This window comes from Phyllopteryx taeniolatus, chromosome 12 (assembly GCF_024500385.1).
Source record: "Phyllopteryx taeniolatus isolate TA_2022b chromosome 12, UOR_Ptae_1.2, whole genome shotgun sequence".
In the NCBI taxonomy this organism is placed as follows: domain Eukaryota; kingdom Metazoa; phylum Chordata; class Actinopteri; order Syngnathiformes; family Syngnathidae; genus Phyllopteryx; species Phyllopteryx taeniolatus.
In genome coordinates this window covers 26,097,642-26,124,699 of record NC_084513.1, presented here as the reverse complement: position 1 = coordinate 26,124,699, position 27,058 = coordinate 26,097,642, and the positions used below count along the sequence as shown (strand labels likewise).

Here is a 27,058-nt window from a genome sequence, read left to right as displayed (position 1 = left end):
GAAACCGGATCACCTGGAGAAAATCCTCGCAGGCACGGAGAACATGCAAACTCCACGCAAGCGGGGCCAGGATTTGAACCCTGTTCCTCAGAACTGTGAAGCACATGTGCTAACCAGTCGTCCGCCATGCCGCCGGTTCAATAAATTAACAAAAACAAATACATGACTTCATGGAAAGCTCTTAGTCAGTTTTTAAATACAGCAGTGTGAACTATTTAGTATCTGTAAATGTGTTTGAGAAAAAAACAGACTGTACATTGCAAATATTTATTTTTGAATGGAAGGTTTTTTTTATTGTGAGTCACTGATGGTGTAGTGATACACTCGCCCGACTTTGGTGCGAGCAGCGTGGATTCAGTTCCCACTCAGTGGATATGTGAGTGCGAATGGTTTTCCGTGTCAATATGTGCCCTGCGACTGACTGGCGACCAGTTCAGGGTGTAGTCTGCCTTTCACCCAAAGTCAGCTGGGATAGGCTCCAGCGCCCCGTGACCCTGAACAGGATACGCGGTGTTGAGAATGGATGGATGGATGTTTTTTGGGGTTTTTGTTTTCCACCATCCTCACGCCGGAGTTCATCTCCTCTGGCCTAGTCGTGGAAGACGCACACAGCCGCTTGGGTTCGGACCTCCGCTCCTTCACGGAACTGAGTCAGCCATAGGTGGACCTAGCTGGTGGCAAGCACAGAGTTTGTCCAGCCTGCTCCTTTTCCACCAAGTGCGGCTCAGCGGCAATAAGTAAAGATTGGTGTTTGGAAGCCTCACGCCCCTTAGCCCAAGCGACCGAGTCGGCCATCGGTGGACACTTGCTGCCGGGGCAGCAGCGGATCTCACCGCTAACCCCGTGGCGTGACTTGTCGCCGGCCCGAAGTGGCGATGTTAGCTTGGTGAGCACAGAGTTTTCCAGACTGCTGCTTGTCCACCAAGTGGGGCTCAGCGGGAAACTGTAAAGATCGGTGTTTGGAAACCTCACTCCCCTCAGCTGAGGAAGATGTACACAACCACTTAGGCTCGGCCCTCCACTCCTCAGCAGAATCGAGTCTGCCAGCTGCTGACCCTGCCGCCGTGGCGGTGGTAGATCTCTCTGCGAGCCCACCACCACGCTCGCTCGTGATTCGAAGTCTTGCTTTTCAATGTATATTAATCCTCTTGTTTCGAACTTTGCGTAACGCCGCATAATGGTAACTCTGTGAATGAAAAAGTAAATGCCTACAGAGGTCTGTCAATAAATCAGCTTTCCTCTTCTCTTTCTGCCTAAGGACCCACTTGGCTGCTGAGTGAAGGCCCACATCCGAAATGCCTGCCACTGGTATTTGATCAAAATACAAAATTATAACTGAATGTGCTTACAACATCATGATCAGTGTTTATTTGAACAAGTATTAGAACATACAGTAAATAATTCAAATGTACAAATGCTTTGTAAAATTATGAGACCAACTATCATATCTGTCACAGAGACCATCCAGCATCATAAAGTGCTTTAATGCTCTCCACGTTTTACCATTTTGAACAGGAATGAGGGATTTCTAACTGAATTCTTACAGGGTTTTTTGGAAAAGTCAGAAATGATTCATCCATCCATCCATCCAGTTTCTGTACCACTTATCCTCACTAGGGTCGCAGGCGTGCCGGAGCCCATCCCAGCTATCTTGGGGCGAGAGGTGTGGTACACCTTGAACTGTTTGCCGGCCAATCGCAGGGCATATACAGTATAAACAAACAACCATTCACACTTACATTCACACCTACGGACAATTTAGAGTCTTCAATTAACCTACCAGGCATGAATGTTTTTGGGATGTGGGAGGAAACATGAGTACCTGGACAGCACCCACATAGGCACAGGGAGAAAATGCAAACTCCACACAGACAAGGCCAGAATTGAACCCGGGTCCTCAGAAATGTGAAGCAGATGTGCTAACCAGTCGACCACCGTGCCGCCAGTCAGAAATTAATAAAGTATAATATTCAACCACTAAAACTAGTTTTTCTGTTCCGAAATTAGGGTAAATAACTATAATTTTACTTATCAAGAAATATTCATGTGCTTTATCACATCTGTGATTCTCAAAGGGTAGTCCGCAAGAGTCCCTGCATTATATACTAATACAATTCAGATCATTTAAATCAAGATACAGTCAAACATATTAGAACTAAGGTTTTTATGCATACAGCTCATATAAATAATATTTTCTATTAGTTTTTCTATAGTTTTGTATTGAAATCCAATCAAATGCATTTTCCAGAGTTAATAATATTCCTGTCTATGTCAATTATTTGATTCAGTTGTCCACTAAAATCCATTTAAATTAAAGCATGTTGCTTTTTCGGACAAATATTTATATATGACTAAAATTTGATGAATCAAGATTAATAACAAAGCCTCTAATAAATAAATGTTTTTAAAAATCAAATCCCACCCCAATATACAGTATATGTAGTGTGCAATACATTGTATCACAATTACCGCTTTTTTTGCAGTGAAAACATCAACTTGATAACATTATGTCACGATGACCGCATTACTTGCAGTAAAGACATCAATCAATGTGCATTATGGGGTTACGTTTTGTAAACCAGGGCTGAATTTATAAACATATGCAGAAGACACATAAAGTAAACTGAAACTGTATAGAAAACACATACCTTTGGTCTGCAGTATTTTCATGTTTTATTTTTTATTAATTATTTATTTATTTACCGACCACCCAGGACCCAGGGAGTCCCAATGCGAGGGGCAAGGGCACCGGAACAATCTCCACTCAAGCGGGTGAATGAAACCACAAAACATGTCCATGCCAACATCGAGACAGCCAACAAGGCAAACGCCCGGCCGCACCACCACACTGACGGTACCCAACGCCCACTCCAGTCCCCAAACCAATGTAAGAACCGACGACAAAGAAAAAAACAACACCAAGCCAATACCCCACCACCACATTTTCATGTTTTAAAAGATCATCCCTCTTTGGGACCCCTGACGACTTCCCTCTCGAGAAAGCGTTTGATTATCCTTCTTTTTCACACGATTTACAGAAAAAACATACTGTTCTCATGACAATTTTTCTCCCGATTAAATTGTTATTTTGCTGTGTCGTCCTCATCCCAAAATCTGAACTCCTTTTAGGGACCAGCTTCAAGTCATTGGTACAGATACTGTATGAGGCTGACAGATGGCTTAAAATCAGAAAAGTCCTAGCGTTCACCAAGCATATTAACTCAGTGGACAAAAACATCAAGTTCACATGTGAAGATGTCAATCACAATAAATTGCACTTTTTGGACTGTGATGTCCATATTGCAGATGACACACATGCTGACTAATACTTTTACATTTTGACTCACACCAACAATAGATCACACACTGGGCATTATCAGATGTTATGTGGTCAGAAAAAATCCTACTCGAGTCTGCCTTTTTTTTACCCCTTTACTGTTTCTCCCTCACTTATCAAAGGTGCACATTCAAAAATGTGAGACAATTTCAATTAATTAATGTGACAGACTCATTTCATTCAGCGCACTTTGCTGCTGAAAGCAGCTGCCTCCTCCTCAAGGCAAAAATATGTGATTAGCGACTCGTCAACGTCATGTTCTACAGTATATGTTATTGTGGAGTAGTTAGGATGACAAGTTGTACTGTTCCACTGTTTTTTGGATCCATGATGGACCAAGCCCAGCCACTGCAACCACCATCAGCACCACTGCAAATGTAATTAAAACAAATGTAAGGGGCAATTAAAACAGATCACCATCTGCACCCAGTTTATCCTTTTATTGACTTTGGTTTTACCCATGAAATGGCACTATTTAGGGACCATTTTAAGGTCAAGAACAGTCAAAATGTCCTGATGTGTTTTTGGATCCTATCCCAACTGAACAAGGGTAGAGGAGATGGGAAAGCAGCTGTTAATTTTTCCAAGGGGCTACATGAGTCATTGGAATGATTGTTCCAGTTTGCACCAACAGGCAAACCTAAATTTTGTTCAATATTCATTTATACCCCAGTATAAAGCAGTAAATTGTATTGTTTTGATAATCTACTGCTGGTGTATATTGATTTAATTGTAGTATAAGATGTTGCAAGTAGGCAATTCAACATAATCATTAACATTACAAATATAGGCACCAATTTTTCTCAAATTTGACTCTTCCATCTAAATCTCATTTCTTTATTTGCAACCCCCTCCTTATTCCTCTGTTGACATTTCAGCTCCTCCCACCAGAGATCTAGTCGATGAGTCAAAGAGAGCAAGAGAGGAGCGAGGACAAATGTCTGCAAGAATGAGACTTTCGCTCCTCAATCTCATAAAAATTATGTCATGTCATTGATGTGTGTCACAAATCAGTCGTCTCAAATGGCTGAATTATTACTATCACAGCACCTGCTCACTTTATGCTTTATGTTTCAAGTGGAATTAAATTCAACTCAAATATGATCAACACATTTATTCTTCACAACTCTGGATATGCAGAGCCGATCGTGAGTGTTCTTCCTCAGCCCCTCACCACAGTACCCCATGCGCAACACTTGCAACGCATATTTGTATTAACTTGTAAATAGGTATACTGTCTTCATATGTTGCTTTTTTTTTTGTCCTGTTCGGCTGTGAGGTCAAGCAGAATGGAGGATCTGTATCCCTTTTATGCCGGAACAGTTTTACTGTGTCACAGTGGAGTTTTTAAGCTGCCGCTGTGGTTTCTTAGTATTATAATAGATATTTATTGAGAATCAGAGTCGATCAGTCGAACAGAAGAGGGCTGCCAGGCACTCCTGCCTTACAGCGAAATCCCCCCCACACAAGACCCACCGTCCCCCACAGATGGGTGTATGTAGTGCATTAAAACCATGTGGTTGAGTGTGTGTGATGCATTAAAATCCAGGGGGAGAGGGGCAGGTAGGGCGGAGGGGCAGGGCGCCCGGACCGGGAAACAGCACTGACGTTTTGCAACCCGGTCCGACACCCGCACCCTCCCGACCCCATACCAGCCCCCCAGGAACTCCTGGATATGTATGTGTGCCCAGATGTGACTAGGGATAAAAATATATAGAGTGAGTGGCGTGCGTGTATGCTAGGTGAATGATTAAGAGGCCAGGCTCCTGCAGGTTGGGCCCATCAGGCAGGACAACCACAGACAAAAAGGGCCGCCCCACCCAGCCTCGCAGCACCGACGCTGGGACCCCCCCACGTTCCAGCCAGCACCCACTAAACGCCCCCGTGCGTGGGAGGTGGATTTCCCACCCGCCCCCCAAACTAGGCGTTTTTTTTGTCATTCTAAACCTATTGTTACATATCTGTATTAAATAGTTACGGTCAGCACCCATGGAAAGGTCTTCCCATTTAGTGATTGGTAAGGGCATTGATTTAGTGCATGAAATTAATTTTGAAACTTTTGAGGGATTTTTTTCCTTCGCGGAAGAAGCTTCACTATATTGCTTGACAAACTCCGGCAGTTCGAGGGTGCTCTGGAGTGTTTGTATTCTTTTTTTTTATTGCTGCTTTTAATTTATTGTATTCAAGAGGTTTCCGCCTGTTATTTTGAATTCTTGGAACAGTTCATCACATGTCCTAAAAACATTATCATTCAATAGTTGTTGTAGGTGGTCAATTCCATGTTGTTCCCATGTGCTAAAATGAATGGGTGTTTTGTTAATTTCAAAATCTGGATTATGACAGATTGGGGAGAGCATACTGGGAACTAATTGCGATCCTGTAGATTCTAAACTTTTCCACCAAGCCGTTAAAATGGGTGCGATTATTGGGTTCTTGAAGCATTTATGGCGTTTAAAACTTGTGGAAATAAATGGGAGTTTGGGGAGTTTGATGTTGCAGTCTATCTATTCCAATTCTAGCCAAGAATGATGCTCCTCATTGTGGTGCAGCCATTTGATGAGGTATTGTCATTGGTTAGCTAAATAATAGTGTTTAAAGTTTGGTGCATTTAGCCCTTCCTCCTGTTTACTTTTCTGAAGAGTAGATAGACTGATTCTATTTTTCTTATTTTTTTGAATAAAAATTTATTACAGCAGAACCTAATGCTTGAAATCATTTAAATGTGGTCTTCAATGGAATCATTGAAAATAAATAATTTATTTGAGGTAAGGTTTTCATTTGTATTGTGCCTATTCTTCCCAGTAGTGATATAGGCAAATTATTCCAGCCTCTTAAATCAGATGAGTTTTTTTCAAGAAGTGGTGTGTAATTTAGATTGGTTATTTCTGTGAGTTTTGGTGAAATATTAATACCTAAATACTAATATGTTTCTTATAAAAATGGGGTAATCTGGGATTTGATCTGCAGGATTCCAGGAATTTGCTGTTATTGGGAGTATTGTGCGGCACGGTGGCCAACTGGTTAGAGCGTCAGCCTCTCAATTCTGAGGACCCGGGTTCAATCCCCCGCCCCGCCTGTGTGGAGTTTGCATGTTCTCCCCGTGCCTGCGTGGGCTTTCTCTGGGCACTCCGGTTTCCTCCCACATCCCAAAAACATGCATTAATTGGAGACTCTAAATTGCCCGTAGGTGTGAATGTGAGTGCGGATGGTTGTTTGTTTCTATGTGCCCTGCGATTGGCTGGCAACCAGTTCAGGGTGTACCCCGCCTCCTGCCCGATGACAGCTGGGATAGGCTCCAGCACGCCCGCGACCCTAGTGAGGAGAAGCGGCTCAGAAAATGGATGGATGGATGGATGGGAGTATTGTTCATTTGGTCTAGTAATCTGATATTTGTGAAAATGTTTTAATGAGATTGAAGACTGCCTGAAGACTTGGGTTCCATTAATAAAGAAGAATATCATCAGCACACAGACTGATTTTGTGTTCTGTCACTAGCGAGCAAATCCCTTTAATATTACCATTCTGACATATAGCGGTAGCAAGAGGTTCCATAACTATTGCAAATAGCATTTGTGAGAGTGGACATCCTTGTCTTGTAAAGTAAAACCTTGTGATGTAATCCTATTTGTGGTGACTGTCGCTTTCGGTGAGTTGTATAATGTTGCTATCCAATGTATAAATGAGTCTTCAAAGCCAAATTTGCGAAGAACTGCAAAATACAAACCCCAGTTAACTTTATCGAAAGCTTTCTCTGCGTCAAGTGACATGATGATTGCATTTACATTTTTATGCTTTGACATGCTTATTAAATTTAACAGACGTCTGACATTATTTGTGGAACTTCTACCTTTAATGAAACCTGTCTGGTCATAGTGGATTATCGACGGGAGTACCTTTTCAAGTATCGAGGGCTTTCGAGATAATCTTGATATCTACATTAATTAGTGATGACGGCTGATAATTAGCTGGGAGAGTGGGGTCTTTACCTGACTTTAGTCATACTTTAATTGAAGCTGTGTTCATATGGCTATTCATTTGACCTTTATTGTTTATTGCCTTGACTGTTCTGAAAAATAGAAGCGCTAGTATTGATCAGAAATGTTTAAAGAATTCAACGGAGATTCCATCCGGGCCAGGCGCTCATCCCGATTGCATATTTTTTAATGCGTTATGTAATTCTGTGATGGTTAAAGGAACATCAAAACTGTTTTTAATTTCTCTATTTAATTGAGGAATATTTAGTTCCTTAATAAAAGTTTCAATTTTTTTTTGGTCTGGGTTGTTCGAAGATGCGTATAAGCTGCTATAATAATTGTAAAATATTTCATTTATTTCTCGCAGTGACTCTTGAATCTTGAATGGCTGTAATTAATGACTATTCTTTATTGGGCTGAAGAAATTTTCCTGATTGTACTCAAAGTTAGTGTATCGTAACTGTTGTAGAAAATCTGTCCTTTTTTGATAACGTCTAATTAATGTTTTGCCTTTTGAAGTTGGCTTCTAAGCGTATCTGTTGGATTAATTGCATATTCTTCTGTGAGGTGTTTCAATTTTTTCCTCAATTTCATTTTCTAATTTTTGTTCTTGTTTTTTCTTGTACAAAGAGTATGATATGATTCAACCTCTCAATACAGCTTTCCCAGTTTCCCACAGCAGAGACGGGATATTTTTGGGGAGTCGTAGGGGGCATGCTTGATTATGTTTTTTTTGTTTGTCTAAGCAAAATTGGAAAGAATTAAACAAAATACAATGCGCTTTTGATAATTAATAACGACAACTAATCAGAAGAATTACTTATCTAAAAGAGCCAGGGCGTGACGTCGTCGTCGTCGACATATAGCTCGTCGACAACAAGTGACGCTTGTTTGCCTTTCCCACAGTGATTCTTCATCATCGGGTAAAACATTTTACACCTCTCGTTGATTTCGTTAGGGAACTGGTAATTTATTACAAACAAAGTCCCTTTGAGCTCATAACAGGCAGAACTATTGTTATGTAGTTCAAAGTCTACTCTCATTGAGGAGCTCCGACCGCCACTCCTGCATCGCACCCACAGTGGATGCACCACGAATGGCAAAGGAGTAAGCAGAAGCGAGGCAAACGTGTGTGTGTGTGTGTGTGTGTGTGCACGCGTGTGCGTGTGTGTGTGTGCGCCACCACAGCCTGTTTGTGAGAAAAATGTCGGCTCCTAACTGGTCCGCGGTGCTAAGAAGGTTGGGGAACACTGCAGTGCACACAGAACTCAATGCAGGCATTGAGATAGAAAGAAAGTTCATCTCCCTCTTCATTCACAAGGCATAAATATAACATTATATATCCATCCATCAATTTTCTGAGCCGCTTCTCCTCACTAGGGTCGCGGGCGTGCTGGAAGCCTCATATATATATATATATATATATATATATATATATATAGAGAGAGAGAGAGAAAGAGAGAGTTTGCTGCACATACTCTATAATGTGTATATGTGTGTATATATGCCTCCAGAGCCTGCTGTGCACAGTATGATTGAACGATGGCCAGCACTTTTTTACTGAGACACGGGTAAGCTGCTACTTCGATTTGGATTGCCTTCTTCCTCCATAAAGTTTACACCAGATCAAATGTCAGTCAGAAGACAACATATAAAAGCTGTGAGGCCAGAAATCTGAACACATTTGGTTGATTATTAAAACACAACATAAAAATAACTTTTATCTATAAATCAGTAAATTGTGTTTACTGTAAGTATGTGCACTAATGTTAGTGCACTAAGTTGGAATGTATTATTCGCCATAGTTTCATATGATAAAGCTGGACTCTGAAATTTTAGTTCTTTAACATTATTTACATCATTTAGATGTGATTAAAGAGCACACACACACAGACACACATGAAAAATCCATCCTGTCGAGTGGCTGCAGGCTTTTAAAAAAGCCAACCAATCGCTCCCGTTCAAGCTGAACAGTTCCAATTGGTTCTCCTCTCCATCTCATCGTTTTGCTCAAATTTTACATTTCTCTGCAGAGAAACTAGCTCTGGCTTTGTGGCCTTTTCTGTTATCACTGTGAGCTTATGCAAGCTAATGCAGCTTTCGTAAGTACAAAGATGAAGAGAGGAGTGTCAAATTTGAGCAAAGGTATAGGATGGAGGAGAGAACCAGTTACCACTTGAGTGGTTGGCTTTTTTACAGGCCTGCAACGGCTGCATGTTTTTAGAACTTTTTGCTCTTTATATTGTGTAGGTAAAGGTATTGTTCTATATTCACCATCAAAAATATGTTAATATTCATGTTAAACAAAAAATTGTGAAGTCCTGCTTAATCCTTATCATGGAATGATGCTCAGCTTAATGTTGCCATTCTTCTTCCTCCTTCCCTGTCACGATTAGATTTTGACTGGACCCAGAAGCAAGCGGAATGGACCAATAAAGCACGGAGTGAGTTTGCAGGATTCAGTCTGGAGTGTCAGGTCACGGGAGGAAAGCCAAACGGTCTGACCCACCTAGTACCCAAGCGTAGGGGAACGACGAAGGTCTGCGAGCCGTTTATTTTTCTCCGCAGACCGGACCAAGGCCACCAAACGGACTGGACCCTTTTCAGGTGATCCGTTACCGCGGGAACTGCCACTGCATGCTCCTGTTCCTGAAATAACGGAGGTTGGAAACCGCAGCAGGCCATGAATGAAGACATACTGGTGACGTAGCTGGTGAGGGAGTTGTGGGCATACTCAAGCCATGGGAGGAATGAGCTCCAGGAGGTGGGGTTGCGTGAGGCAATGCAGCGAAGAGCTGATTCCAGGGACTGATTCGCCCGCTCTGTCCGGTTCTTGGTCTGTGAGTGGTACCCAGAAGACAAGCTGGATGCTGCGCCCCCCACTTTACAGAACTCCTTCCAAACAAGGGAGGAGAACTGAGGACCTCGGTCTGAGATGATGTTGATGGGGATAGCGTGGAGTTTGAAAACATGATGAACAAGGAGGTTAGCAGTTTCAAATGCAGAGGGAAGCTTGGGAAAGGGAATGTAATGGACATACTTAGAAAATCGATCGACAATAGTGAAAATGATTGTGTTACCTTCAGAAGGGGGTAGGCCGGTAATGAAGTCCAAAGCGATGTGAGACCAAGGGCGGCTCGGGATGGGTAAGGGGGCAGCAGACAAGCAGGGGGCAGGTGTGAAGCCTTCCCTGCTGCACAGACAGAGCATTATCAGCTGTCTTTGACCAGACTGGGCCACCATAAATGTTGCTGGATGAAATGGATGGTGCCGGTGGTACCGGGATGACAGGTGAGCTTGGAGTTGTGGGCCCACTGAAGGACGTCAGAGCGTATGCAATCAGGTACGAACAGGCGGTTCGGAGGTCCGGTCTTTGGATCTGGGTGGGTCTCGAGCGTGTTTGACAATCTGTTCTATTTTCATGTGGCTGCCCCAACGAAGTAGGAGGAAAGGATGATGGTTTAGTGTTCTGCAGGGCTGGAGGGGGGTGAGTATAAGCAAGACAGGCCGTCAGGTTTGCTGTTGCGGGATCCAGCTCGGAAGGAGAGGCTGAAATTAAATTGGCTCAAGAAAAGGGCCCAGCGAGCTTGTCGGGGTTAAGGGGTTTGGCGGAACGGAAGTAAGCAAGGTTCTTGTGATCAGTCCAGATGACAAACGGTATTTCAGTCCCCTCCAGCCAGTGCCTCCATTCCTCCAATGGCCAGATGATGGCTAGCAGCTCTCGGTTGCCAACGTCGTAGGTCCAGTCCCCAGGGGATAGACGACAGGAAAAGAAGGCACAGGGGTGAAGTTTTTGGGAAAAGGGGTCCCGCTGAGAGAAAACAGCCTCGGCACCAGTGTCTGAGGCGTCCACCTCTACCACGAACTGGAGGGAGGGGTTGGGGTGACATAGGATGGGAGCACTGGTGAAAAGGGTTTTCAGCTGGTCGAAGGCTTGGGATGCAGCTGGGGTCCATTGGAACTGAGAGCTGGTGGATGAAGCGGCGGTAGAAATTGCCGAATCCGAGGAAACTTAGTTCTTTGCGGGTGGTGGGAGTGGGCCAGTTAACGACTGCTTGGATTTTGGCAGGGTCTGGTTGCAATTGTCCTTTGGCAATGATGTAGCCTAGGAAGTGTACGGAGCAGAGGTGGAATTCACATTTCTCGGGTTTGACATACAGGTGGTTTTATTTTACGACTAAACTTAAAACAGACCTCCTCCTATTACAAGAAACACACCTTACTAAGTCAGAAGAAAAATGCCGCATTGACTCTAATTTCACTCAGGTTATCTCGGCCTTTTATAACTGTTGACAAAGAGGAGTCTCAATACTAGTCTATAAAAGACTACTGGGGGTCTGGCTCTCCTGGGGGTGGGGTGGGGTGCCGGGGTGGATTGGTGGTGGGGGAGGTGGTTGTTGGCTGGGGGCCTGGCATTGGGTCCCTGCGGCCCCCACCAGGTGGCCAGTTGTCAGGGCGCCTCGGTGGGGGCGGCGGACCGCCCTGGATTCCTCGGTGTGGGACGTGTCCCGTCCACTGGGCTGCTCTCGGGTGGATCCCTGAGCCCGATCCTGCCCCTAGAATTGATTGGTTGGGGTCCTCAGCCTCCACGGTGCAGGCACAGTAATTACAGGACACTTCTGTCAGTCTTTGTGCATTTCAAACGGCGTCAATTCACTTGGATGTGTCCGCAGGCACACACCCCTGGGACTCTTTCACTGGGTGTGGGGCCACTCACTTACTGCGACAAATAACTCATGAATATGCCAATTGCTTGTGTATCCCCTCACTCATACTCTCGTCCTATAGACTTAGAATTTACACAGTCAATCCCACCACACTTCAGTTGTACAGCCGGCTTCACAACCCTTGTCCTGCATGCCTCTTCTCCTGTCCTTCTCCTATTCTAGCTTGTCCTGTCCTTCCCTCACAGGGTGTAGCACTACAGCCCCATGCAACACTCATATTTAATGTTTCATTACTCTGATTCTCAATAAACTTCAATTATAATACTAAGAAACCACAGAGGAAACTTAAAAACTCCACTGTAACAGTAAAACTGTTCCGGCATAAAAGGGATACAGATCTTTCATTCTGCTTGACCAAACAGCCGAACAGAACCCCCCAAAACAATACAAAATAAATAAAATAAAAAAGACATACAGGCGGGTTTCAAGGAGGTGGTAGAGGACTTGGCGTACATGACTGCAGTGTTCTTAGGGGGAGCGGGAGAAAATGAGGATGTCGTCCAATTAAACAAAAACAAACCGGTTTAAAATATCGTGGAGGATGTCATTGATGAACGATTGGAAGACTGCGGGGGCATTGGTTAATCCGAACGACATGACTAAATAGTCAAAGTGTCCTAGGGGGGTGTTGAAAGCAGTTTACCATTCAACTCCCTCTCGGGTACGGATGAGGTGGTAGGCATTTCGTAGGTTCAATTTGGTGAATATCTGGGCGTCACAGAGGGGTTCAAAAGAGTGGTCGATGAGGGGTAGTGGTGATTTATTTTTCACAGTGATGTCATTGAGTCCACACTAGTCTATGCAGGGGTGGAGAGTGGTATTTTTCTTCTCGACAAAGAGACGAGGAAGGTTGAATGAGTCCAGAAGCCAGAGAGTCATGGATATAGCCCTCCATTGCTTTTTTCTCAGGGCGGGAAAGGTTGAAGAGGCGGCTGGAGGGAAGAGGGGCCCCCGGTAAAAGATTAATTGCGTTGTTGTGTTTTTTGAGCCAGGGAATTCCGAGGACTAATGGGCTCTCAGGGGAAGGGATGACAGAAAGAGGGATGTCCTCACGATGATTTCCAGAAATCAGCAGGGTGAATGGAACTGTTTAGTGGGTGACAGGAGATATGACTCGCCCATCCAGGGCTGTGCCTTTCTTGGGAGACGGAAGTGGTTGGAGAGGGAGTTGGAGCTGATGTGCCAGTCCTTCATTAATGAAATTGTCGTCTGCACCAGAATCAATGAGGGCAACTATGGGTGCATTATGAGCGGGACCAAGAATGCAAGCAGGAACGTTCATACGGGAAGAAGAGCATGGGGAAGTAGTGGTTTGGCTCACCACGGCGCTCTCAGGTCGTGGTGAGCCTGGTCTTTTGGGCGGAAGGTGCATGTGGCAATAAAGTGAATGGATTTACTGCAATAAATACACAGTCTCTGGGTGACACGACGCTGACGTTCCTGGGGGTCTTGTCGTGTGTTACCTAGTTGCATGGGCTCATCTGGTGCAGTAGGGGGTGACGAAGGGGCAGTAGGAGGTGCGGCGGTTGAGGTGCTGATGGTGCAGTGCCCCAGTGGAAATGATCTTACGTGCTCTAACCCCCCTCTCTCGCACTCTCTCCCGTTACCGGTTGTCAAGGCGAATGGAAAGTGAAATGACATCCTCGAGAGAGAGGGCTCGTCTTGAGCAGCAAGCTCGTCCTTCAGCTGCTCAGACAGACCGTTCAAAAAAATTCCCCTCAGCGCTGCGTCATCCCACCCGCATTCACCTGCAAGTATTCTGAATTCGACTGAATAAGAAGCTATGGAACTGGCGACCTGAGTGAGCGTAAGGAGGCGGTGAGTGGCTTCCCGTCCCTGAACGGGGTGATCAAAGACCTTCTTGAGTACGACGGAAAAGGAATCAAATGACTGGAGTACCGGGGAGGAGTTATGCCATTTAGCTGCTTTAGCTGAGGATAATGGCTCTCCCTATGGGTCGCTGAAATCCTAAAGCTTTAGAAATGGCTTTTGTAACCCTTTCCCGACTGATAGATGGCAATTACTTTAGTTCTCAACTCTTCTGGAATTTCTTTAGATCTTTCTTTTTTAGATTTTTTTTGTCCGACTTGATTTTGTTGGGAGAGATTCTGTTGAAGTGATTTCTTGATTTAACGTCTGGAGGTAATCAGGCTTGAGTGTGATCAGTGAAAATTAATAAAATATTGTGATTAGCCACGATTCGTTCATCATTTAATAAGGGGGATAATTATCTTTTCACACAGGGCTGGGTAACGATGAATAGTTTTTTTTCCCTTTAATAAAGGAAATCACCATTTAAAACAGCATTTTAAGTTCACTTGGGTTATATTTGTCTGATATTTACATTTCTTTGATGATCTTAAACATTAAAGTTGGGAAACTATGCAAAGATATAAGAATTTGAGGAGAATTTTAGTTCGTCTAAACAATACATAATCATCCTTGTTACAATATGGCTGTTGGACCATTTGATGGATGGTGGTTGGCCAACAAACTAACATACAGTAGCTTTAAAAGTGCTTGTTACCAAACTTCCTATTCATGTAAACTGGTTTAATTAAATATAAAAATCAATCTCAGTCTTCTGGCCTGTTATTACATTTTTGATCTGATTTATACTGTATACTGCATAATGCAAAGACACATTTTCAGAAATAGGCAGATAATGAAATATTCATTTAATATTCATTCAAATATTCACTTGGTTGTTTAATGTTACACTTGATGAGTGGGCAGGCACCCCACAGACCCAACTATACAATTTCTTAAAAAGTAAATTTCCAATAATATCCCTTTAATGTCATGGGTGTGTGTTCCGGGTTTTGTCTCCCCCCCCCCACTGTTTCACACACACCTGCTCCTGTGAGCATCTTCACCACCTGTGCCTCGTTCACCCTAATTACCTATTGTATTTAACCTCGTGTCTCATTCCCTCTCGTTGCCAGTTCGTTGTACCTTGTCGTCGCATTCCAGCATTCCTTGTTTCCACGTCACAGACTCACAGTAAGATTTGACCCTGTTCCGATTATCGACCTCGCGTCTTTGCCTCATGTTTTTGGATACTGTTGCCTTTCTTGGATTGCCTGCCTGTGTACCGACCTATGCCCGTCTATTAAACCTCTCTTTTTGGAAACTGTCCATTTGTTTTGGAGTCGTGCATTTTTGGGTCCTATCCTCTGTTCCGTTCATGACAGAACGAACTGGCCATAACATGGACCCAGCAGACTCAGACCCGGTGCGCAAAGCCCTTCAAGCGCAGGGTCAACGCCTCTCGAAGCAGGATGAGCAGCTTGCTGCCCTCCACCTTCATCTAGAGGGACTGTCAAGGCATCAGGACAATATGATGAGACAGGTGGCCTCGCAGTTTGAACTTCTTATGAAAATTATTCAAGAGAAGGAACCAGTTGGCACCACACCCAATACCGCCACGGTATTTCCATGTGAAGCAGTCACCATGCAGCCACCTGCCACCTCCGTTGCTGTCTGCCCACAGCTCTCTCAACCGGAGAGGTTCTCTGGAGATTCTGGGAACATTCAGCCGTTCATCACGCAGTGCGAACTCCACTTTGAGCTGCAGGCAGCTGCCTTCGCCACCGAGCGGGCAAAAATCGCTTTCGTCATTTCCCACCTGACTGGTCGTGCGGAGGCGTGGGCTACTGCTGAATGGAGCCGCAATTCCGCCTTTTTTCGTAAAGACTATGGAGCAAATTTTTCAATTTTCCACTCCAGATCGTGAGGCAGCTCGCTCCCTTGTCACCTTACAACAAGGCAAGCGCAGGGTGTCAGATTAGGCGATTGAGTTTCGCATTCTAGCAGCTGAGAGTCATTGGAATAATCGGGCGCTAAACGATGCCTTTTTTCAAGGACTATCCCCCGCCGTCAAGGATCATTTAGTCCCGCTAGACCTGCCGACCGACTTGGACACTCTCATCGCTCTCGCCGTAAAGATCGACAAGAGGCTTTTGGATCGCGAGCTGGATGGAGATTGGCGGAGGGCTGCGTCACCGCACACTTGGAGGACGAACCTCGGGCTGTGCTTCTACTGCGGTCAGTTGGGTCATTCCGTGAGCAACTGTCACGTCAAAGTTGCTGGTGCCGGTAGCAAGGGCACGGGAGAGGTGAGTCTGAATTTCATTAAGGAAGACCCTACACGGGTTCTTCCTAAAATGACACTATGCTCTCCTGATCAAGAAATTCATACACCTGTATTAATTGACTCTGGTTCTGACGCTAACTTACTTAACTCCCTCCTCGTTAGACGTACGGACCTTAGAACCTTTCAAATAAAACGCCACCGCAACACCTATGCTGCAGACGGCAGTTTTATGGGCAAGATCACTCACCGCACCCAAACACTCACATTGACATTTCCTGATTCTCACTCGGAACGCATTAGTTTTCATGTTTTTGACGCCATGAATTATGACCTTATCTTAGGGAACCCATGGTTGAAATTACATAACCCCCACATTGACTGGTCCTCTGGGCAGGTTATGTCATGGGGCAGCAATTGCGCCCGGAACTGTTTCAAGCCGCCATGTGATGTTGTTTCTAAGGACAATCCACAGACCCCATCTGGGGATCCTGATTTATCTCTAGTGCCCACCTGTTACCAGGATATTAAAGACGTTTTTTCCAAGTCCAAGGCCAAATCCCTTCCACCCCACAGACCTTATGACTGTGCTGTTGACTTGCTGCCTGGAACCACACCCCCACGAGGGAGGTTGTTCTCTCTTTCAGGGCCGGAACACAAGGCCATGAAGGAGTACGTGGAAGAATCACTGGCAGCCGGGATCATTCGCCCATCTTCATCCCCTGCGGGAGCAGGATTTTTCTTCGTGGACAAGAAGGACAAGACCCTGCGACCCTGTATCGATTACCGGGGTCTCAACGAGATCACTGTAAAGAACAGGTACCCTCTTTCTCTCATCTCCACCGCCTTTGAGTTCCTGGAGGGAGCCAAGATTTTCATCAAACTGGACTTAAGAAATGCATATCATCTCGTCAGGATAAGGGAGGGGGATGAATGGAAAACAGCATTCAACACACCAACGGGACATTATGAGTATTTGGTAATGCATTTTGGGCTTACTAACGCTCCAGCTGTTTTCCAAACCTTGTCAATGATGTCCTGTGTGACATGTTGAATGTTTATGTTTTTGTCTATTTGGACGACATTTTGATATTCTCCCCGGATGAGGAGACTCACATGATTCATGTCCGCTCTGTTTTGCAGCAGTTACTGCAGAATCAACTATATGTCAAGGCTGAGAAATGTGAGTTCCACAAGGTGTCCGTTTCTTTTCTGGGTTTCGTCCTGGCTCAAGGTGAAGTCAAAATGGACCCTTGCAAAGTCGATGCAGTTATTAATTGGCCTACTCCCACGTCACGCAAATATGTACAAAGGTTCTTAGGGCTTGCAAACTTCTACAGAAAATTCATCAGAAATTTCAGTTCTATAGCCTCTCCTTTGCATGATCTTACCTCGCCACACAAACCTTTTGTATGGAACCCGTTTTGTCAGGCAGCTTTTCAAAAACTTAAATCGAGCTTTACCTCCGCTCCATCCTTACTTTGCCAGATCTCAAACAGCAGTTTGTGGTAGAAGTCGATGCGTCTGATGCCGGAATAGGAGCAGTGCTCTCCCAGAAATCTCTCAAGGATGATAAATTACATCCTTGTGCTTTTCTCTCCAAAAAACTGACCCCAGCTGAGAAAAATTATGACATTGGTGACCGTGAACTGCTGGGAGTCAAGGTGGCTTTGATGGAGTGGAGGCACTGGGTAGAGGGGGCACAGACTCCGTTTTTAGTATTGACAGATCACAAGAACCTTGAGTATATTAAAACTGCTAAAAGATTAAATGCTAGGCAGGCTAGATGGGCTCTGTTCTTCACTAGATTTAATTTCATGTTATCCTAGCGACCTGGTTCTAAAAATGGTAAGCCAGATGCTTTGTCACGTATTTTCTGCGAAGAGAATTCTTTGTCCGACCCTAAGACTATTTTGCCCAAGTCATGTTTCATTTCCGCTTTTGTTTGGGACATTGAAACTGCGGTTAAAGGGGCTCTGAAAAACACTCTTAGCCCTGAAGATTGCCCTGAAAACAGGCTTTATGTGGTTCCGACCTTAAGGGGAAGAGTCATCCACTGGGCTCACATGAACCAAACGGTATGTCACCCAGGCATTGCCAGGACTCAATCAGTGGTCGAACAGCGCTTTTGGTGGCCTAATGTTAGGAGGGATGTTATCGATTACGTCAACGCTTGCCAGGTATATGCTGCTAACAAATCCTCTCGTCAACGTCCTTCTGGGGAGTGCGACCCCTGCCAATACCACAACGTCCTTGGTCAGACATTTCCGTAGACTTTGTGACAGGATTACTGGCCTCAAAAGGTAATACCACAATTCTCACCGTAGTTGACGGGTTCTCTAAAATGGCTCACTTCATTGCACTCCCGAAACTCCCCTCAGCTAAAGATACTGCAGAGTTAATGATCAATCACGTATTCAAATTCAATGGTTTCCCCAAGAATGTGGTGTCTGATAGGGGTCCCCAATTCATTTCGCAATTTTGGAAGGAGTTTTGCAATCTCATAGGTGCTACCGTCAGTCTGTCATCTGGGTTTCACCCTGAAAACAACGGCCAAACAGAGAGGCTGAACCAGGACCTGGAAACAGGGCTCCGATGTCTCGCTTCACAGGAGCCGCGATCCTGGTCTCAGAAACTGGTTTGGGTCAAATTATCCCACAATTCCCTCCCCTCTGCATCCACTGGTCTATCGCCTTTTCACGTTGTGCATGGTTACCAACCATCTCTGTTTCCTGCCATAGCCCCAGAGTCCACAGTTCCAGCGGCATTGACCTTGGTGAGATGCTGCAGGAGGACCTGGGAGCGAGCCCGCCAGATGCTGCTGCGCCAGTCCTACAAAGCCGCTGCTGACCGTCGGAGGACACTGGCCCCGAACTACAAAGTGGGTCAGCGAGTTTGGCTCTCCACCAAACATATTCCACTCCGGGTGGAGTCCAAGAAGCTCGCTCCCAGGTTCGTTGGGCCCTTCCCCATCACAAAGATCATCAACCCTGTCACCGTGAAGCTGAGGCTCCCAAGGTCAATGCGGGTCCACCCTGCTTTTCACGTCAGCCTACTCAAGCCAGCCCGGGAGTCCCCTCTGGTCCCGCCTTCCAGGCCCCCTCCTCCCCCCCGGTTTGTGGATGGGGGCCCTGTCTTCTCTGTGAAGCGGCTGTTGTCGTCTCATCGGAGGGGGAGGGGGTTTCAATATCTGGTGGACTGGGAGGGTTATGGGCCTGAGGAACGTTCATGGGTGCCGTCTGCGTTTATCATGGATGATTCGCTCATTCGGGACTTCCATGTTGCGCATCCGGGGGGGGGGGGGGGGGGGTACTGTCATGGGTGTGTGTTCCGGGTTCTGTCTTCCCCCCCTGTTTCACACACACCTGCTCCTGTGAGCATCTTCACCACCTGTGCCTCGTTCACCTTAATTACCTATTGTATTTAACCTCGTGTCTCATTCCCTCTCGTCGCCAGTTCATTGTACCTTGTCGTCGTGTTCCAGCATTGTTTCCACGTCACAGACTCACAGTAAGATTTGACCCTGTTCCGATTATCGACCTTGCCTCTTTGCCTCATGTTTTTGGATACTGTTGCCTTTCTTGGATTGCCTGCCTGTGTACCGACCTATGCCCGTCTATTAAACCTCTCAAACTGTCCATTTGTTTTGGAGTCGTGCATTTTTGGGTCCTATCCTCTGTTCCGTTCATGACATTTAAGGTAAAAAATCAAAGAGTTCTTGCATGCCATTAGACTCCTGTCATTATAAAGTTTAAATGCATGACTTCCAGGATTTTTCTCCTTTTTCATTATACTTAACAAGTCTGCTGTCTTTACAGTATGATCAATGTTAATTAATCCGATAATTACATTTTAAATTCCTAAAATATCTGCCAGGCTGTTAATTTGATGTCAGTTTGGAGAGTGAAAAGCATATACGGTATGCACATTCATCTAGGTTACAATTTAATGCAATTTATTAGCTTGTGACTCAGCAGTAAATGTGTTTATTGCTATAAGTGAGACAAGAAGTGTGGATGTGAAGCCCATTAAGTACAAAAGCCTCAGAGAGGAGGGGCATTATTATTGAAAGGCTGACACAGGAAACAAGTGAATGGCTGGCAAAATAGATCAGGGCCATATCTGTCACCTTTTCAACACGTCTTGACATGCAAAATAGTCTGTATCCGCTTGGTATCACACCACTATGCTAAGGAAAAATAAATAAATACTGTACATAGTTAGTCTACAAGTCTAAAAACTTAAAACACTACCTGAATGCAGAAAGAAATGCTCATAAATCAAAAGTTTACTTCGGTAATTGCTGTGCGGACTTGTCCATTTAAATACTACATCATATTATAATATACTCGGCAGCAATCCTCTACTGAAGACTCGAGTACACAGAGCAGAGGTGAACCTAAAAAAGAACAGTTGCCTCACAGGCCAAGCCAATATCTACAAGTTGAAACAGCAAACTGGGTATACAGTCAAGTTTTGTATTTACGATGGAATGACCCTTGCCTAATCTTTTAAATAATCTATTGTAACATGCATGTGTCATACAGGAGCTTAAACTAATAAGAAATAAGAAGGTTACGACGGTGTGGCGATCATTTTTGGGGAGAAGGTCAGGCCGTTGCGATTATGTCAAAACACCCCCGTACATCTGCTGTTTGTTTTGTGACAAAAAGTGACTATTTGGAAATATTCACACTGCAGGGTAGGATTTTTGTTAAATCCGATCTTTTTATGTAGTCGTGTACGTGAAGTGACACGCATTTGCACATAACATGACGTCAAGTGGCGTAGTGTTTATTATATTATATAATAAAAATATGGCCCCTCGTGTCGGTCTCAGTCCTGATCCATTAGCGGCAGTTTCAAGGATTTTGTGCAACAGGAGCCAACATAGCCTGGCATTTAGCAAATACAAATAGTTTTGGTAATCCTAATTGACCTGAAATTGGAAAATTTTAGTCTGATTTCATGTAAATGGTAAATGGACTACACTTACAGTATATAACGCTTTATCTACACTATCACAGTGCCCAACTGTTACATTTTAAAATTTAAGCAAAATATTTAACAAGTCACTACTATTGGTAAGAGGCCACTGTAAATTTGTAAAAAAAAAAAAATTAGGAAAACAGTTTGGCCTGTTTAATAACAAGCAAGAGCCTGAGCAACGACTGTTTGCTTCCCAAAGTCAGAGGCAGGAGCTCCTGGAAAATGTTGCTGGCGGAAGGAGATTGTGAAAAAGCACAGCTTTCTCCTCAAGCTCTTCCAGCAACTCCAGCAACAGCCCGAGAGACGCTGCTGCTCTCCCGAACATGTCAACCGGCTTTTCGGGGATGTCCTGCAGCGTGGCGCCACATCTGGACCCACTATGTCTTAATCTGGTGGATATAAGGGGGAGACCTCTCGGGAAGCCTCCAATGGTCAGACGCCTGAATGAAAAAATTCCCAATTGTGTGTGTGTGTGTCTATATATATATATATATATATATATATATATATATATATATATATATATATATATTCTTTTTTTCCCCCTGACCAGACAAATTTGAGCAAGCAACTAATTTTCCCTTGGAGAACGATACGTTTGATTTCTATATTAGGAACTTCTGGCTAAACAGCCCCCAGGCCAGCGCAGCAGTACTTTGACCAGCCCCGTATTTGAGAAATCTGACTTACAGATGCTGCAGTCCCCTTTGGTGAAAAAAAAAAATGCTTTAACATGCTAAAGTGTCAAGTTAAATTTAAGGTGAGATAGAACAGCAAAAAAAACAAAAAAAAAACATATCCAAGTAGCTATGCATATTATAGTCAAAGATGACATCATCTGTGCCTTGTGAAATAAATTTGCTTCTGTCAAAAACGACCCCAAATTAAGTAAAATAAGACGCAGTATGGCTCAATTAGAGACACATTACACACTGTAGTCATTTAAGAATAATAGATTCAGAAAAGTAGCGTAATATCACACATTGTAAATCTTGTAAGGTGTATGAGCTGAAACTGACATGAGTTGAAGTCTTGGTCCATTGCCGTCCTTATTACACCACTTGGCTCAAAGGTCTGAGCATGGCTGCTTCAGACCTACCTGAAAATTGCACCTAAAATTGTCCCAGTGGTCTGAGCGGTTTCTGGGCCACCTTACAGGTATAAAATTAAATGAGGGAGCCAAAGACACAGCAACTCCTCTTCTTATATATTTACCAATAGCCTTTTTTTCAGGCTACTAAAAATTCATGACAATCATTTCTTGTCAGATGTGTTCTTTCAGTAACTAATGGTTGCCAGAATAGGTCAGTAAGTATGGCGATCATTGAGCTCAGAAGATGTTGCTTTTTTTTTGGCAATCAGTGCAAATAAAAATGAATCCCAAATTGTCAGACAGTTTTTCATATTTTGTCAAGTCTTTTTAAGTTACTGTAATTTCATTGTTGGTACGAAATTGTGTCATTTTGAATGAATGGATATTTTTGAAGAGTAGCAAACAAGCTCACTTTTGTTATTAAGTGTAACAGCTAATGCCAATTGAAACCTGTTTTTAAAAACAGAACAAGGCAAAGATGTGTATCTCACCTTATCAGATATAAGCCTTCGGCCAGTTAATAACTGCAGCCTAAATATCCAACCGTATCAATGCCAGGAATCGTTCAGGGCCCGATTTAATAGAGGTTTGTGCCCGCAAATACGGGTGCTGACTTGATAAATCACGTAAACAGATGGAGAAGTTGATCAAATACTGTCGCAATTGGTTGACAAGGTGTACATTGCAATTTAACAATGTTCATGGAATTGATTGCGTTACTTTAAAAATCTGTCTTTTTAAGAGCTCATACTTTGTTGTTTACGCAAAGCTATAATAAACGCCTGTCATATTTTGCTTAGCAGGAAAAGGGTAAACCGTTTTACCCGCAACGGATATGACGTCACCACATTAAGTGGAAAGAGACCACTGACTGGAGCTGGCCTCTACCAGCGCAGTTTTTTGAGTGTGCTGTCACATGTTTTAAATGCAATGTTACAGTGGATAGCCACTCGTGAGTATTTTAATAAATAAATACATTTGAAAAAAGCTTGTTTTTTATGCTGTTGTTGGCTTCACCAAAATTATAGGTGCAATAGATTCATTTTCTGTAACTCAGTAATATGTTTGTTTATTTTACACTGCAACCAATTCCACCACGTCAAACTTCATATTGTGCTTACCATGCTCTATCAATTTTCCATGGTGGAAGGCATCAGCGCTTACCAAAGGTGCGAAACCCTCTTTAAATGCACCTCCACCACTTTTACACCTGTTGTCAAGAGTGTGCGCAATCTGTTAGAGTTAGTAAATGCACAATTTATCTCCAACTATTTGGGGTCTTAGTAAAAGCTTGCAATCATAGTCAGTCACGTGCAACAAGCCCATCAACAGCACGCACAATCTGTTAAAGTGAACACGCAATTTAGAGCCTGGAATATGGGACCTTAATAAATTACGACCTTCGTGTCATGTCAAAGGAAAAACGCTGGTGTTGGTGAACATAATTTCTGCTCTGTTATTTTAATTTTAACCACATTTCCCACTTTTTTATTTAATCACTATCAACACTCCAGCATGCAATAAAATATTTTCAACATTTTTGCTATATACCTTAGGTCTCTGGTGAGCTTTTCATAAAATCCTGTTTTTGTTCCAAAATGCTGGATTAAGCATTTTATGGAGCACAATACTTAGCTCATTCACTGACATCCGTTTAAAAAAAAAAGATTTCCCCATATTGCCACCGCCTGTGTGGAGTTTGTATGTTCTCCCCGTGCCTGCGTGGGTTTTCTCCAGGCACTCCGGTTTCCTCCCACATCCCAAAAACATCCATGAATTGTAGACTCTAAATTGCCCGTAAGTGTGAATGTGAGTGCGAATGATTGTTTGTTTCTATGTGCCCTGCAATTGGCTGGCGACCGGTTCAGGGTGTACGCCACCTCCCGCCCGAAGATAGCTGGGATAGGCTCCAGGAAGATGGATGGAAGTTTGTTTCTAGCTTTTTCCATTCTTTAGTAATCAGCATTAGAACATGGGTTGGTGTCAGCAAAAATTGATTTTTTTTTAGCAAAAAGAGGAGGGAAAAAAATCTATGAAAAGAAACAGTGACTTTGATGGTAATATTTTTTACTTTTGTAACACCTCAAGCTATAAAGCAAAACCAAAACAAAGACAGAAAGGGCTTTTTGAATTGAATGTCAGTGGCATTTTTTTTCAATGGCTTTCTCCGTTCACACATTTAACTGCCTCATCTTTTTTCAGGATCGCAACACAGTCTCTACTACCTACCGCAACATATACTCGGTTTATACATTATATATGCACATTATGTTTGAGTGTCAGATACTTAAATTTGTCCGCCTTCCGACATTATTGGTATTTCTCTCCCTCATAATTGACTTGAAAAGCCCAGATTCACCCACTATACTCAAAGTATCTTGATCTACCAACGCTACACCTATGTTTGGCAGTACAGTTATGTGGAAACTTGAATTTCACAGACGAGTTGGGTGAGACGCTCTTTCACGCCAAGCCATTGAAAAAGGTACTTGACGAATATATTCATCAATGGCAGTAAACCTTTGGATTCCAGTTGACGAATATAAACTTCCACGGCAGTGAAAGAGTTAATTAAAAAAAAAGGCTTTGGGAAGATGTCTTATTTCTGTCTGTGTAATGTGAGCAATTTGAAGGTTGTTAATGTAGCATATGAACTATTTTTAACGAGACCTCAAAGAAAATCTTAATTTCTCTAACAAATGAAAGACAATATGTGTGATGTCTGCTTTCACAGAGAACTACAGGAACACAAATTAAAATTTGCAAATAAACTCACCCATTTGCGTTCTTTTTGCTCTTTCTGTATCCACAAGGTAGCGCCAAAGCCCAGGCTAGTAGGAAAGTAGTAATCACCATCAAGGAAGTATGTTGTGGTGATACATCTCAACTGAGATACAGTACTAAGATCTTTGTATGTCAGGAAGGAGCTAAGTTTAGCCGGGGTTGTTAGGGAAGTTACAGAGAATCTGTTTTTGTTGTTTTGTTTTTGCTTTGCTGAGTAGCTATTAAATAGCTTTTATAAGGCATTACATGTAATGGTAATGTTATGAGATTGTAAGTAAGATGCTACAAGCTTGAAATTATGTTAAAATGTTTTGGGACCACAGTTTATGGCATAGTGAGAGTTTAAACTGTTAACATAGGCAATTCTAAACATTTTTGGGAGGGAGGGTCACTTACTCGTTTTTCGCTAGATAATGTACCTCTAGTGCAATTCAAATCCATCCATCCATCCTCCACTGCTTATGGTCACAGGGCGCTGGACCCTATCCCAGCTGACTTCGGGCGAAAGGCGGATTACACCCTCAACTGGTTGCCAGTCAGTCGGAGGGCACATATAGACACGGGCAACCATTCACACTCACATTCACACCGTCACTGAGTGGGAACTGAACCCACGCTGTCTGCACCAAAGTCAGGCAAGTGTACCACTACACCATCAGTGAGCCTGTGATTGAAATAACAATTCCAAAAGGTGACTTACCATATAACAACTACTTGGCTGTGTGGCAATAACCTCTTGTCCATTGGAGGGTGTGATATAACCAGGAGTGTAGGTAGACTACAAGAGGAATGGAAATGAAGGAGACGATTCCTAATCTTCTGTCTTTCTCACCCTTGATTTCCACAGTGATTGGAGGCCCATCGCAAATGATGAGGGAGGCAGCGGTTAGTGCAGAGGCTCTGCTGGTTCATGGCAAAGTCAACACCATAAAATCCCTTTAAACCCTCACATTGCTCACCACAGAGCAGCATGCCGACACCATGCCAAGCCTCAGCCCGGATATCAAATTGTGTGTGTGTGTGCATGATATGTCTGTGGGTAATGAAGCTCATTTCTGATCCACGGGATTTGATTTAAGTATGTTTTGCATTTTACATTGCATGAACAGGTCACTGTAAATTGGCCACAACATTGCATACATCACAACAGCTTGACAATATAAAAATTGCAAAGTTTAAAGATTGTATTTGAACATTGTCCTGCCTATGCCTCTAAACCTCAAGCTCAATGGTTCCCTGGTGTTTTAGTAGCTCAGGAAGTTCCTAAAGGCTGTGGCCAACTGCAGGAGCTCAACACTTGGAGGAGAAACCAACAACAGTATCTGCCACAGTCACACAGTTTTCCCTGAACCCTGTGAACTAAAGAAAAATCCACAAGCATTACAGTACTCTAAATAAATGTATTATAATACATTATACAGTGTTATACAGTAATCCTTGGCTATATCACTGTTCACTTATTGCAGATTGAGTTCATCACAGAATTTTTTATAGGTCAGTGTAGTGCAGTTACTCACCTTCACATCTCTGATGACGTAATCATTATTGGCGACTTGAATATTAATTTGGCAGCAATGACTCACATAAGGTCAACCTTACTAAGTAATCTCAACTCATACATTTGATAACTGACCTAATTGCTTGCAAATACAAAAAGACGTGACTGGAGAGCCAATGTTTAAAACACAAGCTTCTGTCATAGTTTTATTAAACAAATTTACAAATACCAACCTTAGCTTGACAAATAGTTAATGCACACACTCGTAACAATATTGACCAGAACAAATGCAAGTAAAGAGCCATGTTTAGCTTGATTTTCTTAAACATCACCTCAATGAATTCTGGGTCCCCATAATGCTTTTTGCTGACTACATTGCCAGGACTGTCAGTGTAAGGACTGGTGCCAATGCCTAAGACAGGAATCGCCTGTTCATATCCTGTCGACATGAGCTGTTGTTCACGTCATTCAAGCACAGCACACCTGCCTTAGATATATGTTTTTGCAGAGTGTGTGGATTGTGATCTCACGTGCACAAATAAAGTACCTGTGCCTCTCTAAAG

General features: G+C 43.5%; 2 long non-coding RNA genes across 4 annotated transcripts in view; one reads left to right on the top strand and one right to left on the bottom strand.

Annotated features, from left to right (window-relative positions):
- Positions 1-25,851, bottom strand: part of LOC133487184 (uncharacterized) — a 63,205-nt gene extending 37,354 nt beyond the window's left edge. Inside the window, exon 1 of the long non-coding RNA XR_009791235.1 lies at positions 25,698-25,851. This is a non-coding gene — a long non-coding RNA (uncharacterized LOC133487184). The remainder of the gene's footprint in view (positions 1-25,697) is intronic.
- Positions 1-26,161, top strand: part of LOC133487183 (uncharacterized) — an 89,337-nt gene extending 63,176 nt beyond the window's left edge. The window contains exons 4-7 of one of the 3 annotated variants that reach the window (XR_009791233.1): positions 1,259-1,308; positions 1,618-1,663; positions 2,715-2,887; positions 25,845-26,161. This is a non-coding gene — a long non-coding RNA (uncharacterized LOC133487183). Of the gene's footprint in view, positions 1-1,258; positions 1,309-1,617; positions 1,664-2,714; positions 2,888-9,707; positions 9,904-25,844 lie in introns of those variants that run through there. The other 2 variants (XR_009791232.1, XR_009791234.1) reach the window with 2 other exon arrangements.
- Positions 26,162-27,058: the final 897 nt, after the last annotated feature.